A 12,771-nucleotide genomic window follows, 5' to 3' on the forward strand; every position below is an offset into this window, starting at 1 on the left:
CAATTTAAAATATTGTCTTTTTGCCTGGCTGGTGTGGCTCAGTAGTTGAGCATCCACCTATGAACTAGGAGGTCTGGTTCAATTCCGTCAGAGCACATGTCCAGGTTGCGAGCTCTATCCCCAGTAGGAGTGTGCAGGAGGCAGCCAATCAATGATTCTCTCTCATCATTAATGTTTCTATCTTTCTCCCTTCCTCTCTGAGATCAATAATAATATATTTTTTAAATAAATAAAAGTTAAAATATTGTCTTTTCATTATTGAATTGTAGACATTCTTTCTGTATTCTGTTTATGAGTCCTTTGTCAGAGATATACAGGGTAGGCAAAAGTAGGTTTACAATTTTGAGTATGCAAAACACAGAATATATTATTTATTTGCATGACAACTGTAAACCTGCTTTTCCCCACTTCTGTATATTTCTCTCAGTCTGTGGCTTGCTTATTCATTCTATTAACAGTATCTTTTGATAATCATAATTTTTAATTTTAATAAAATACATTGAATCCTTTTTTTATTTTATTATCACTTGTGTGTTTATGTGTGTCTTACCTAAGAAATCTCTGACCACTCCAATCTGCAAAGAGATCCTTCTACATTTTCTTCTAGAAGGTTTACAGCTTAGCTTTTACATTTACGTTTATGGTTTATCTCAAACTAACTTTTGTATATGATGTAGAGTAGAGCTGGGGCACACCTGGAGTTCTATTTAGGGGCTTTTCAAATGTCACCTCATCTACATAAATTCCACTCGGGTTGAAAGGGGCATATCTTGAAGAATAAAAGACATCTTCATTGCCCCTACCACTTAGGAAATTCCAAGGGTTTCTGTGCCAGAATTGAGATGAAGGCCAAGTATATACTAGTAGAATATCCTATATAATAAAGAGGTAATATACAAATTGACCATCACACCATTGCACAAGATGGCCATCACCATGTGGTCAAAGATGGCCATAACCATTTGGTCAAAGATTGCCGCCCCCATGTGGTCACAAGATGGCTACCACAAGATGGCCAGCAGGGGAGGGCAGTTGGAGGGGACCAGGCTGGCAGGGGAGGGCAGTTAGAGGTGACCTGGCTGGCAGCAGAGGGCAGTTGGGGGCGACCGGGCTGGTAGGTGAGCAATTAGGCATCGATCAGGCTGGCAGGGGAGTGGTTAGGAGGTGATTACGCTGGCAAGCAGAAGCTGTTAGGGGCAATCAGGCAGGCAGGCGAGCAGTTGGGGCAGGCGAGCGGTTGGGAACAAGCAGTCCTGGATGAGAGGTATGTCCAACTGCCGGTTTAGGCCTTATCCCTGTGGTGGGATTGGGCCTAAAGTGGCAATCGGACATCCCCCCAGTGGTCCCAGATTGGAGAGGGTGCAGGCTGGGCTGAGGGACCCCCACCACCACCAGTGCATGAATTTTGTGCACCAGGCCTCTACTTTATGATAAATTAGAATAGTTTACATAGCTCTCCTGTTCCATTGATGATGGAAGTTTTTCCTTATTCGTAATTACTATATTGTCTGTAATTTACTTTTAAATACTTTAATATAAACAATGTCAGGTACTTGTGCATAAAGTAACTTTAGTTAATGTGGGGGTTACTAGTATACAGTCAGCCTCTAAGGGTCCCTGTCGGGGTTCACGCTTGGGTGTGACCAGCGTCCGAAGGGTCCCTGTGTGACTTCCCTGCTGCCTTTTTCTAAGACATGTTTGTGTGAGTGACAGAACCAGATTTGAGGCCCATGCATGAAATTCCCTCAGCCCGGCCTGCACCCTCTCGCAATCCGGGACCTTTCGGGGAATGTCCAACTGCCGGTTTAGGCCTGATCCAGGACAGCTGGCTCCTAACCGCTTGCCTGCCTGCCTGATCGCCCCTAAAACTCAAGCTTCTTCTTTTTTTATTTGTAATATTTATATTTCTTCTTTATTTTTTATTTTAAAAGTCAAGCTTCTTGAGAACATGAGGCATTTAACATGATTCCATATTCCTTACAGAGAGCTAAGCATGGTAAACACAGCAAACACTTAATACTTACGGGCTTCTATACAAACACCTTCCAAACAGGAGTGTTTTAATAGGCAGTCTCCAAACCCTTGAACTGGAAAACCTAAAATTAGAGTGCTCAGATTTCAGGCACCAGGTGCTATGAGCAGGAGTTCTATCCCAATTAAACTCTAATTCTGAGCTCTCAACAGTCTGGACAAACTGCCCTTCACTGTCTCCAAAGTTTTTTATTCATCACTATCCCGTTTTCCTTTTTTTTCTTGTTGAGTTCAATGTCTTATATTCACATCAGTATCAACATATCATACAAAACCCACCTGCCAGCCTAGCTGGGAAGGCAGGAGGGGCATCCACGGCAGCATAGAAAACTGGGGTTCTTGCCCCAAAAGAGGAGAAAATGGGTTTACAGTCAAGGAAACAAAATCAGAGCCCAACACGATCGAGGAGAAGCCTTGGGACTGCCGAGCGGAGGTGCCGTGGGCAGCAATGCCAGCAGTGCCTGCAGCAGCCTCAGTTCCTGGGAAGCCTGGGGCCAGGCAGGGCCCAGCTCTTGAGGTTATTGTCAATCATTTTGCTTTTGGGGGGAGGAGGGCTTCTGGGCAGCAGCTCCATATGGGGGTAACCGGTGCGGGTTTCACCTCAGGGTTGGAGGGGAGGTTGGGTCTGTGGGGCGGCCCCAAATGCCACAGTGGAGGTTCTTGGAAGTGGACAAGCGAAGTTCCTTCCTGCCTTCTTCCTGCCCTGACCCCTGGTCTGTGGCTTAAAAATCAGGGCACCAGGCTGGGGCTGAGCACCCAGGGGCCTTTGTAAACATCTGAGCAGGTACAGGCAGGGGGAGCTTGGGGAACTGCAGGAACTGTGGGGGCAGCCAGAGCCGGGGGGGAGGGCAGTGCCCATGGGGACAGGGGCATGGGGAGGAGGTATGCTCCTCTAACAGAGACTCAGAGAGACAGAGAGGACAGAAATGGGGATAGAGAGAGTGACAGGAAGAGAGAGACTCAGAGAAAGCAAGAGAGAGATTGAGACAGAGAAAGGATTCACAAAGAAGAGAGGCGGGCAGAATGAGGGCGTCCTGTGCTGTGAGAGTCAGCGGGCTGTGGGGCAGGGGTGGGGGCCGCCCGGGGCTCGCACGGGATGTGCAAGTGCGTCGTTGTGTTGCAGGAGGGAGGGTGCTGGTCATGTCGCACCAGCTCCTGCAGAGACCTAACAGGTTGTCCGGCTCCGCAAAACCCAAGCCAGCGGCCCAGCGGTACATGGCACAGCGCTGGGAATCGCCGTCCACCCCGAGCAGGCACAGCGGCCCCCTGGCTGCTCTCAGGGATGAGGAAGGTGCCCTCCCACCTGCCGTCCAGCATTTCCTCAGCCTGCGTGCGGTGGATCGTGCCCACATGCCAGGTTCGCCCCTCATGGTGGGGGAGGGCCCTCATCCTCATCAGTGCAGAAGGCTTCAGGCTCCTTTGTGATTCCCGAGCACTCGTTGATTTTCTCCCGCCGGGCGCCTTCCTGAGCCATACCCCGTCCTGGTCTCGGATCGTGCACAGCTGCACGAGGTCTGGCTTCAGGCTGCCCATGCGCTGATCGATGTCCGGGTGGTCCGAGGCCGTGTCCGCAGCTCCTGTTCCCGCTTCGTGCGGCTCTCCTGGGTCCTGGCGATGCAAGACTTGCGCCGTTCTGAGCCCAGCAGGACCCTCTGCATCTCTTTTCATTGCCCTCAGGCCAAGCGCTCCAGGTACCCCTCGCTGCGCTTCTCTGGAGTCTGGCCCTGCTCTCCCAAGATCTGGATGGTTTCATGGAAGCTTCCATTGCGGTGGCTTCATCTGCGGCTCCTGGGAGGTGCGTGTGCTCCTCATAGAGCTGGTCCTGCTCGCAGCTCCTGTCCCAGCTTCAAACCAAGGCAACAAACCAAACCTTTAATTCTGATCTTCCTCCCCACAAGGCAGCAGCAAACCTCAATCGAAATAATTTCCGCCAGAAGTCACGTCCAAATACTGCAGGACTGAGGACTAGAGGGCTGACTATGCACATGCGCAGTAACAGGCTCACGGTCTAGCCCTGGGCAATCCCACAATCCTCTAGGCGCCCAGGCTCCCCCACAATCCCACAATCCTCTGGGCACCCAGGCTCTCCCACAATCCCACAGTCCTCTGGGCACCTGAAAGGGCCCTCAGGGGATGTCCTACTGACGGCTTAGGCCCGCTCCCTGCTCCCCTTGGGGAGCAGGCCTAAGCCACAGTCTGGCCTCCCTCTATGGGAGGCGACCAGGCTGATCAGGGGAAGGCACCAGCCCCATCACCCCGCTGCTGCAGCCACTGCCAGTCACTGCAGCCACCAAAGTGTTTTCATCAACATGGACTCCAGTCCCTTCACCATGAAAAAATGACAACTTTCTTTAAGCATTTTCAGGATGTGTCTTTCATAGGATATGACATTTCTTTATTATTTTTTTTATCCTCACCTGAGGATATGTTTCCATTGATTTTTAGAGAGCTTGGAAGAGAAAGGGAAAGACAGAGAGAAACATCAAAGTGAGAGGAACACTTTGATTGGTTGCCTCCTGCATGAGCCCTGACCTGGGCCCAGGCCAGGGAGGAGCCTGCAACCTAGGAACATGCTCTTGATCAGAATTGAACCCAGACCCTGTGGTCTGCAGGCCAAGGCATTATCCACTGAGCCAAACTGGCTAGGGCAGGATATGATATTTCTTAGCCCTCAGCAGTAGACCTTCCTTTTTTTTTGTCAGGAGTGAGGTGAAAAGCCCTAGATCACCTTTTTGGATTCTTATTATCCACGTTACTAAGAATATTACCAGTGGCATACAGGGAGCTTAGCCAATGAGCGGTCAGAAAAGGTGTTTCCTTTGTAGTTCACACCGATCTTCGGCTCAGCCCCCAACTCCCTCCGATCACTGACTCCGCCCCCCGCCCAGGCCGAGGCATCAGGCCTGGGCAGGGGACCCCCATCTCCCCTGATCACCCGAGGCCTAACACCTCTGATCGAGGCTTTAGGCTTGGGCAGGGCCCTCCCACCCCCGCAGCTCCGATGGCCGGCTCCGCCCCTGCCCAGGAGCCCCCTGGCTCAGGACCTTCCTATGCTGCTCAGGGCCCACATGGGGCCTACCTCAGAGTGATCTGGGTGCCAATGATGTTCCCAGGACCCAGGCTGCTGGGCGCCTATGTATGCAAATTAACCGCCATCTTTGTTGCATTAATTTACATACTCATCCGATTGGCTGGTGATCGTAGCGGAGTGACACCAATTTGCATGTTTCTCTTTTATTAGTGTAGACTAGAGGCTCAGTGTATGAATTCATGATGGGTGGGGTCCCTGGGGTGGCCTGCGGAGATCAGGCCCCAGCTCACACCCCTAGCCTCGCAGCCCTGCAGCCCCACCTGGCACTCCCCCTTGGCCTGGCATGGCCCACTCACCTGCTCCACTATCCCGCTGCAGTCCCGCGCTTGTTGGGGCCCATCGGGGCCTGTAATGCCTCCACTGCTGCCCGCTGCCAGCTCTGCGTCTCCAATGCCTGCCATGTCCCACCCCGCCTCCTGGTGGTCAGTGCATGTCTCAGCGAGCAGTCGAACTCCCAGTCGCACCATCGCCTGAGGGGACAATTTGCACATTAGGCTTTTATTGTATAGGACAGGGGTGGGCAAACTTTTTGACTCGAGGGCCACAATGGGTTCTTAAACTGGACTGGAGGGCCGGAACAAAAGCATGGATGGAGTGTTTGTGTGAACTAATATAAATTCAAAGTAAACATCATTACTTAAAAGGGTACGGTCTTTTTTTCAATAGTTTTATTCATTTCAAACGGGCCGGATCCGGCACGCGGGCTGTAGTTTGCCCACGGCTGGTATAGGATGAGTGTATGATGAGGCCGGGAGTCACCCACAGATGAAAGTAGTTGCCATGCTGGATCGAGCTGATCTTCTGTAGGTTCTAAGCCATTAACCAGTTGAGGTTGGTCTTGCTATCTCCTTCATCGTCCTTGTAGCCCTTCTCGGCTACAGCTGTTTCACCATATACCTCAGAAAATACTCAGTTCCTGCCCAGCCAGTGTGGCTCAGTGGTTGAGCATTGACCTAGGAACCAGGAGGTCTCAGTTTGATCCCCAATCAGAGCACATGCCTGGGTTGCGGGCTTCATCCCCAGTGTGGGATGCGCAGGAGGCAATCGATGATTCCTCCCATCATTGATGTTTCTATCTCTCTCTCCCTCTCCCTCCCTCTCTCTCTAGTCAATAATAACATACTAAAACAAACAAAAAAAGATGACTCACTTCTTGGCCAGGCTGACTCACCTAATGCTGACAGGTCCTCAGCTGTCTTTCTAGCGTCCTTTGACGTAAGCCTGGGAGGGCTATTTTTTCCCAGGAGCAGTAATTCAGTGTTCTTCCTCACAGAGCCAACAGCTACGGATGTGAGTAGCGGAGGTGGGGGTCATTCTACCCTGCCCCCAAGCTGTTTATTTCAGTTCAACAGGATATAATCCAGTAAGTGTAAGACAGGGACATAGATCCAAAGACCTGACTATCATTTAGAAAAGGAAGTAGGTACCAAAATAGTTGCTATAATGGAAGTCAGGACACGATCATATCAAGACAGACATAAACCAGGGCTACAGGGCTGTGGATTGTTGAGGGGAATCGGGGCAGAATCAAGACCTGGCCTTTTAGCTGATGTGTTAAACAATGGTGGCTGGAGGGGCAGCATTTTTAACCTGTTTTTCCTGGTGCAGAAAAATGGAAGAAGAAAAAGAAATCCTAGGTCCCTGTGAGGATGCACTGCAGACAGGTGGGCCTAAAGCCAGCCTGCGTGCCTGCTTCCCAGTCTCATAGCCCATGAGCACGTCGGGTGTCGGCCGAACTAGTCTCACTCCAGTGGAGTTGGTCCACGCTGCTTGGGGCGCCTCTCAGCACGTTGGTGCCTGAAGGTGTGCCAGCCAGTTCAGCACTGCAAAGGCTCCCAGGGGAAGACACATAGGAAGTTGGTGTCAAAGAATCCTAGTCCACATCGTAGGAAGGAGATAATCTCCCAGTGACCTTCCACAAACCCGTCTGAGGCCAGGACATTTGTCTTGGCATCCACGTAACAATAACCAGCTCTCAGGTCCCCTTCATAACAGTTCCAGAAGTCCTGTTTCTGAGAAGTAAGGCGAGACACCAGGGTGAGCAGTGGGCCAGCTGTGCACCTTCACAGATGTGGCACCCAAGTCCCCCATTTGAAAATTTGAAAACAAATCCCCCAATTTGTCTTCTAGAAAGTGTGGACAACAGGACTTGCCTCGTGGCTCTGTCACCTTACTCCCTCTTGCGCGTCACACCTCCACAGGCTCAGGGCAGGGACAGTGCCCTAAGGGAGGGCGAAGCAGGGACAAGCTGTGAAGGAGTGAGGACCCGAGCACCCATCTTCCTGCCCTGACTCTCACTGTCCTGCTGCACCCGCACCTGAAATACCAGCTTCTCTCCCCTCTTCCCGAGGGAGTTATCAGACATTGTAGAGAAAGTCAGGAAACCTGGGTGTGACTCTAACCTTACCAAGTCCTGTAGCCATCCTTTCTACACCTTAGTTCTCAGATTCTGTGACACACGATACTGATGCCTGCGTTGGCCCACTTCAAAGGCTCGCTGTGAGATGGAATCTGGTAGGTGACACAGTTATACTGTTATGCATATGTAAATCACTGGTGTGCAAAAGGACTGCTATTTCCAGAACCTTCTCTGAAATTCAAGAGATTATAAATTGCTTAGTCTAAGTTCTGGGTGCATATGTATTTTAAACCTCATAAATTACCCTGGACTTGGCCTTAACTTAAGGAATTTTTGGCAATAGCAGAAGAAATGAAAGGGGGCAGAAATAGAATTTGGGGAACCAGCTAGTATTGTAAGAAATATTATTTGTGCTGTGTTCACCAGGATTGTTTTATTCTGATTAAAGACTGGAGCTGACCTGGCAATGCAGCCTTCTTCCCCATTTGGAGCTGCCTGTTATCATGGAAAGATAAACAACTTTGCCGCAGAAACTGGAATTGCCAGCCCTTTGAAGATCCCTAGCCCTTTTTGCATCACTGCAGGCCTTTGCAAATCTCCAGCCAGCTTACCTGTTAACTGATTTCCCCAGGTAACCCCAGCCCTTGCATATCACTCAGCCCTTTGAAGACCCCTAGTCCTTTTGCATATCTGTAAACTGCCCTTTCGCCTACTTTCCTTTGTCCTTTACCCAATATAAGCAGCTGAGTGATGGTGGGGGACAGAGCAGATTTTTGTGCATAACCTGCTGCTCTCCCACATCGCCAGCAGGATTGGCATAAACGCTTGTAACGATTCAACATTGTCTCTGCTTACAAGTAGTGCCAGGCAGCCCGGCCCATGGTTTGTCCAGTTACAGAAAGAGCTATTTCTTGGGCAGGGGGCACTTCTCTCTTCCCCTGGCTGGTGAGCTGAATGGGAGAGACTTGACTGAAGGGATGTAGAAAGGGAATCAAGTCCCCACTTCCGTGTTGGAAGGTCCCCTTCCTGTGTCAGTGTCTCAGAGTCTAGCTTGGAAAGGAGTGGTGCAGGGCAGTGAGGTAAGAAAAGTCCTGAAATTCAACTATATTGGCCCCTTAACCCTCACCACAAGGCAACTGGGGGTGGAACCCCCCCACCCCCCATCACTCATGCTCACACATTGTATGAGTATCACGGAGCACCCACCCTATGCCAGGACTATGCCGGCACTGGGAACGCAGATGTGGAGTATGACAATCCTGGTGTTGCCCTCCTGCTGCTTGTAGTTCAAGAGGAAGATGAGGCTAAACAGGTAATGTGACCAGAGTATCAAAGAAGGCAGGGGACCCAGAGCCTTCAGGGCAGGAGGTGTACGCTGGGCTAGTGGAGAAGGCCTCTTAGCACCTGAACAGGAATAGAAGGCAGGCGGGGGCTGGAGGAGCGGGCAGACGTCCCTGCAGCGGGGAAGCCCACAGAAGGAGGGCCAACAGGAAGAAGTCCAGTTGGGCTTGGGGCTCCCCCTGCTCCCTTCTCTTCATGGCTGGATAAACACGTGGGCCACTGCGTCCTCTGGGGGATTTTCTCCTACCCTCACCTCCAGCCCCAGCTTCGCAAGGCCGAGGATGGGCAGGAGGACGGAGAAGGGCGCTTAGGTCTGACCACGGGCTCAGCCTTGCTTATCGCCAGCTGTGAGGCTGGCACTCCGTGCCTCTGCGTGTGGTTTCCTCATGACGTGGGGCAGCACCGAGAGCAAGGCCATGCTGGTTGGGGTGGAGGGGGACGGTGCGCCGCCTTCTGTCTTCACTCCCACCCCAATGTGGATGTTATTTTAGAGGAAGTAGAGGTTGTTTACGCCCTAGAGACCCGGCTTTGAGGTTGGAGGAACACCCTGCTCAATTGCACAATTCAGGTCTGACCGGGCCCTGGGAGGCCGCTCCTGTGGCTGCGCCCATCTTGCCCAGGAGGGGCCTCCACGGCGGTGGGGGTGATCGGGGCTCAGGTCTCTCTTCATTTCACACAGGAAGAAGCCAATGCCCAGAGGCAACCAGGACAACAATCGTGCAGAAACGTGGTTGCAAAGTCGGACTAGAATTCATGTCCCCAATGCCCCCTGCGTGAATGCTCCTGCGTGCGGCCTTCACACTGGCCCGCGAGTTCAGTTCAGACGCCCTTCCTCACCTGATGCTCTCAGTAATTCCGTGCCATAGGGACGGGTCAAGATCCTTATTTGCAGATGAAAAAGCTGAAACCCAGGGAGGTTATTTGGCCAAGTCTCCAAAGTTAGAAAGTGGACCTTCTGAGGCAAAACTCAGTGTGCTTTCCACCACGCCTGTGCACGGACAGAAGGCACACACAGCTCGGGGTCTGCAGAGCATCCACGGAGTGGCTGGGAGTGTAGGCCTGATCGCAGAGGAAGGCTTTCCGGGAGTCAGTAACCACGACTGCACATTCCTGCCCTTCAAAATCACCACCAGCAAGTAGCAGCCCTGCGCCCAAACTGCCACCTGAACCTGGGCAGCAGTCAGGGTGGTCAGAGCCCCTCCCCCGCTCCCTCCCAATCCACATCCAGGCATGTGTTTTCTGCAGGGTCTCTGACGCTTCCTTTTAGAGGAGGCTCTCATTAAACACCCGTCACAAAAACAAGACCTGAACTGTCTGTAGGGTGTTCCGGCTCTGGCCGCGCGCGTTTTCCCTTGGGTTACGTGGCGGGTGCAGTTGTCTTTGCTGCGGGTCTCGGAGGCCACGGGGCCACTCCTAGTAGGCGATGCTGACAAGATGGCCTGCTCTCCAGGGGGAGGAGCTGACAGGGGGTCACGGCTTCCCCAGAGGATAAGCAAGTTGGTGGAGGGGAGACCTGGGTGCTTCTGAGGTTATGCTGAGATGGAGAGAAAAACTGGGGGAGAAAAGCGGGGACTGCAGAACCTGAGGCAGGACCCCCACATGTGTGGCACGGGGTCAGGGAAAGTGGCAAAGAGCTGGACTAGGGCGGTGGGAAAGACTGCCTGTCCTGGGCAGGTTGTCACTGAGGGTGCTGGGTGGGGCTGGCAGCTCTGCTTGCTCACTGGGGAGAAGGGCAGGAGTCCAGCTGCTGTGGTTCACTGAGTGTGAAAAGCAATTGGGAGGAACTGACCAGGCCCTCCTCCCTCTAGGCCAGTGGTTCTCAACCTTCCTAATGCCGCGACCCTTTAATACAGTTCCTCATGTTGTAGTGACTCCCAACCATAAAATTATTTCCGTTGCTACTTCATAACTGTAATTTTGCTACTGTTATGAATCATCATGTAAATATCTGATATGCAGGATGTATTTTCATTGTTACAAATTGAACATAGTTAAAGCATAGTGATTAATCACAAAAAATATGTAATTATATATGTGTTTTCCGATGGTCTCAGGCGACCCCTGTGAAAGGGTCGTTCGACCCCCAAAGGGGTCACGACCCACAGGTTGAGAACTGCTGCTCTAGACCAAGGGATCCGGGCTCAGGGCACAGGGAAGCACAGGGATCCGGGCCCAGGGCACAGGGAACCATAGGGATCCGGGCTCAGGGCACAGGGAACCACAGGGATCTAGGCTCAGGGCACAGGAAACCATAGGGATCCGGGCTAGGGCACAGGGAACCACAGGGATCCGGGCCCAGGGCACAGGGAACCATAGGGATCTGGGCTCAGGGCAGAGGGAAACACAGGGGTCTGGCCTCAGGGTACAGGGAACCATAGTGATCTAGGCTCAGGGCACAGGGACGCACAGGGGTCTGGCCTCAGGGCACAGGGAACCACAGGGATCTAGGCTCAGGGCACAGGGAACCATAGGGATCCAGGCTCAGGGAACAGGGAACCACAGGGATCCAGGCTCAGGGCACAGGGAAGCACAGGGATCTAGGCTCAGGGCACAGGGAACCATAGGGATCCAGGCTCAGGGCACAGGGAAGCACAGGGATCTAGGCTCAGGGCACAGGGAACCATAGGGATCCAGGCTCAGGGCACAGGGAAGCACAGGGATCCGGGCACAGGGAACCATAGGGATCCGGGCTCAGGGCACAGGGAAGCACAGGGATCCGGGCCCAGGGCACAGGGAAACACAGGGATCCGGGCTCAGGGCACAGGGAAGCACAGGGATCCGGGCCCAGGGCACAGGGAACCATAGGGATCTGGGCTCAGGGCACAGGGAACCACAGGGATCTAGGCTCAGGGCACAGGAAACCATAGGGATCCGGGCTAGGGCACAGGGAACCACAGGGATCCGGGCCCAGGGCACAGGGAACCATAGGGATCTGGGCTCAGGGCAGAGGGAAACACAGGGGTCTGGCCTCAGGGTACAGGGAACCATAGTGATCTAGGCTCAGGGCACAGGGACGCACAGGGGTCTGGCCTCAGGGCACAGGGAACCACAGGGATCTAGGCTCAGGGCACAGGGAACCATAGGGATCCAGGCTCAGGGAACAGGGAACCACAGGGATCTAGGCCCAGGGCACAGGGAACCATAGGGATCTAGGCTCAGGGCACAGGGAACCATAGGGATCCAGGCTCAGGGCATAGGGAAGCACAGGGATTTAGGCTCAGGGCACAGGGAACCATAGGGATCCAGGCTCAGGGAACAGGGAACCACAGGGATCTAGGCCCAGGGCACAGGGAACCATAGGGATCTAGGCTCAGGGCACAGGGAACCATAGGGATCCAGGCTCAGGGCACAGGGAAGCACAGGGATCTAGGCTCAGGGCACAGGGAACCATAGGGATCCAGGCTCAGGGCACAGGGAAGCACAGGGATCCGGGCACAGGGAACCATAGGGATCCGGGCTCAGGGCACAGGGAAGCACAGGGATCCAGGCCCAGGGCACAGGGAAACACAGGGATCCGGGCTCAGGGCACAGGGAAACACAGGGATCCGGGCTCAGGGCACAGGGAAGCACAGGGATCCGGGCCCAGGGCACAGGGAAGCACAGGGATCCGGGCCCAGGGCACAGGGAAACACAGGGATCCGGGCCCAGGGCACAGGGAAACACAGGGATCCGGGCCCAGGGCACAGGGAAACACAGGGATCCGGGCCCAGGGCACAGGGAAACACAGGGATCCGGGTCCAGGGCACAGGGAAACACAGGGATCTGGGCACAGGGAAACACAGGGATCCAGGCTTAGGGCACAGGGAAGCACAGGGATCTGGGCCCAGGGCACAGGATGAAACCACAGTGGGTAGGCGGTGGCTACTCCCACAAACCTGCAAAAATTATTGATCTGGGCTGAGCCTCAGCAGCTGCAGCCGCAGAAGTGTTATCTCCGGGGGGTGAGGGT

This window comes from Myotis daubentonii, chromosome 19 (assembly GCF_963259705.1).
Source record: "Myotis daubentonii chromosome 19, mMyoDau2.1, whole genome shotgun sequence".
Classification (NCBI taxonomy): domain Eukaryota; kingdom Metazoa; phylum Chordata; class Mammalia; order Chiroptera; family Vespertilionidae; genus Myotis; species Myotis daubentonii.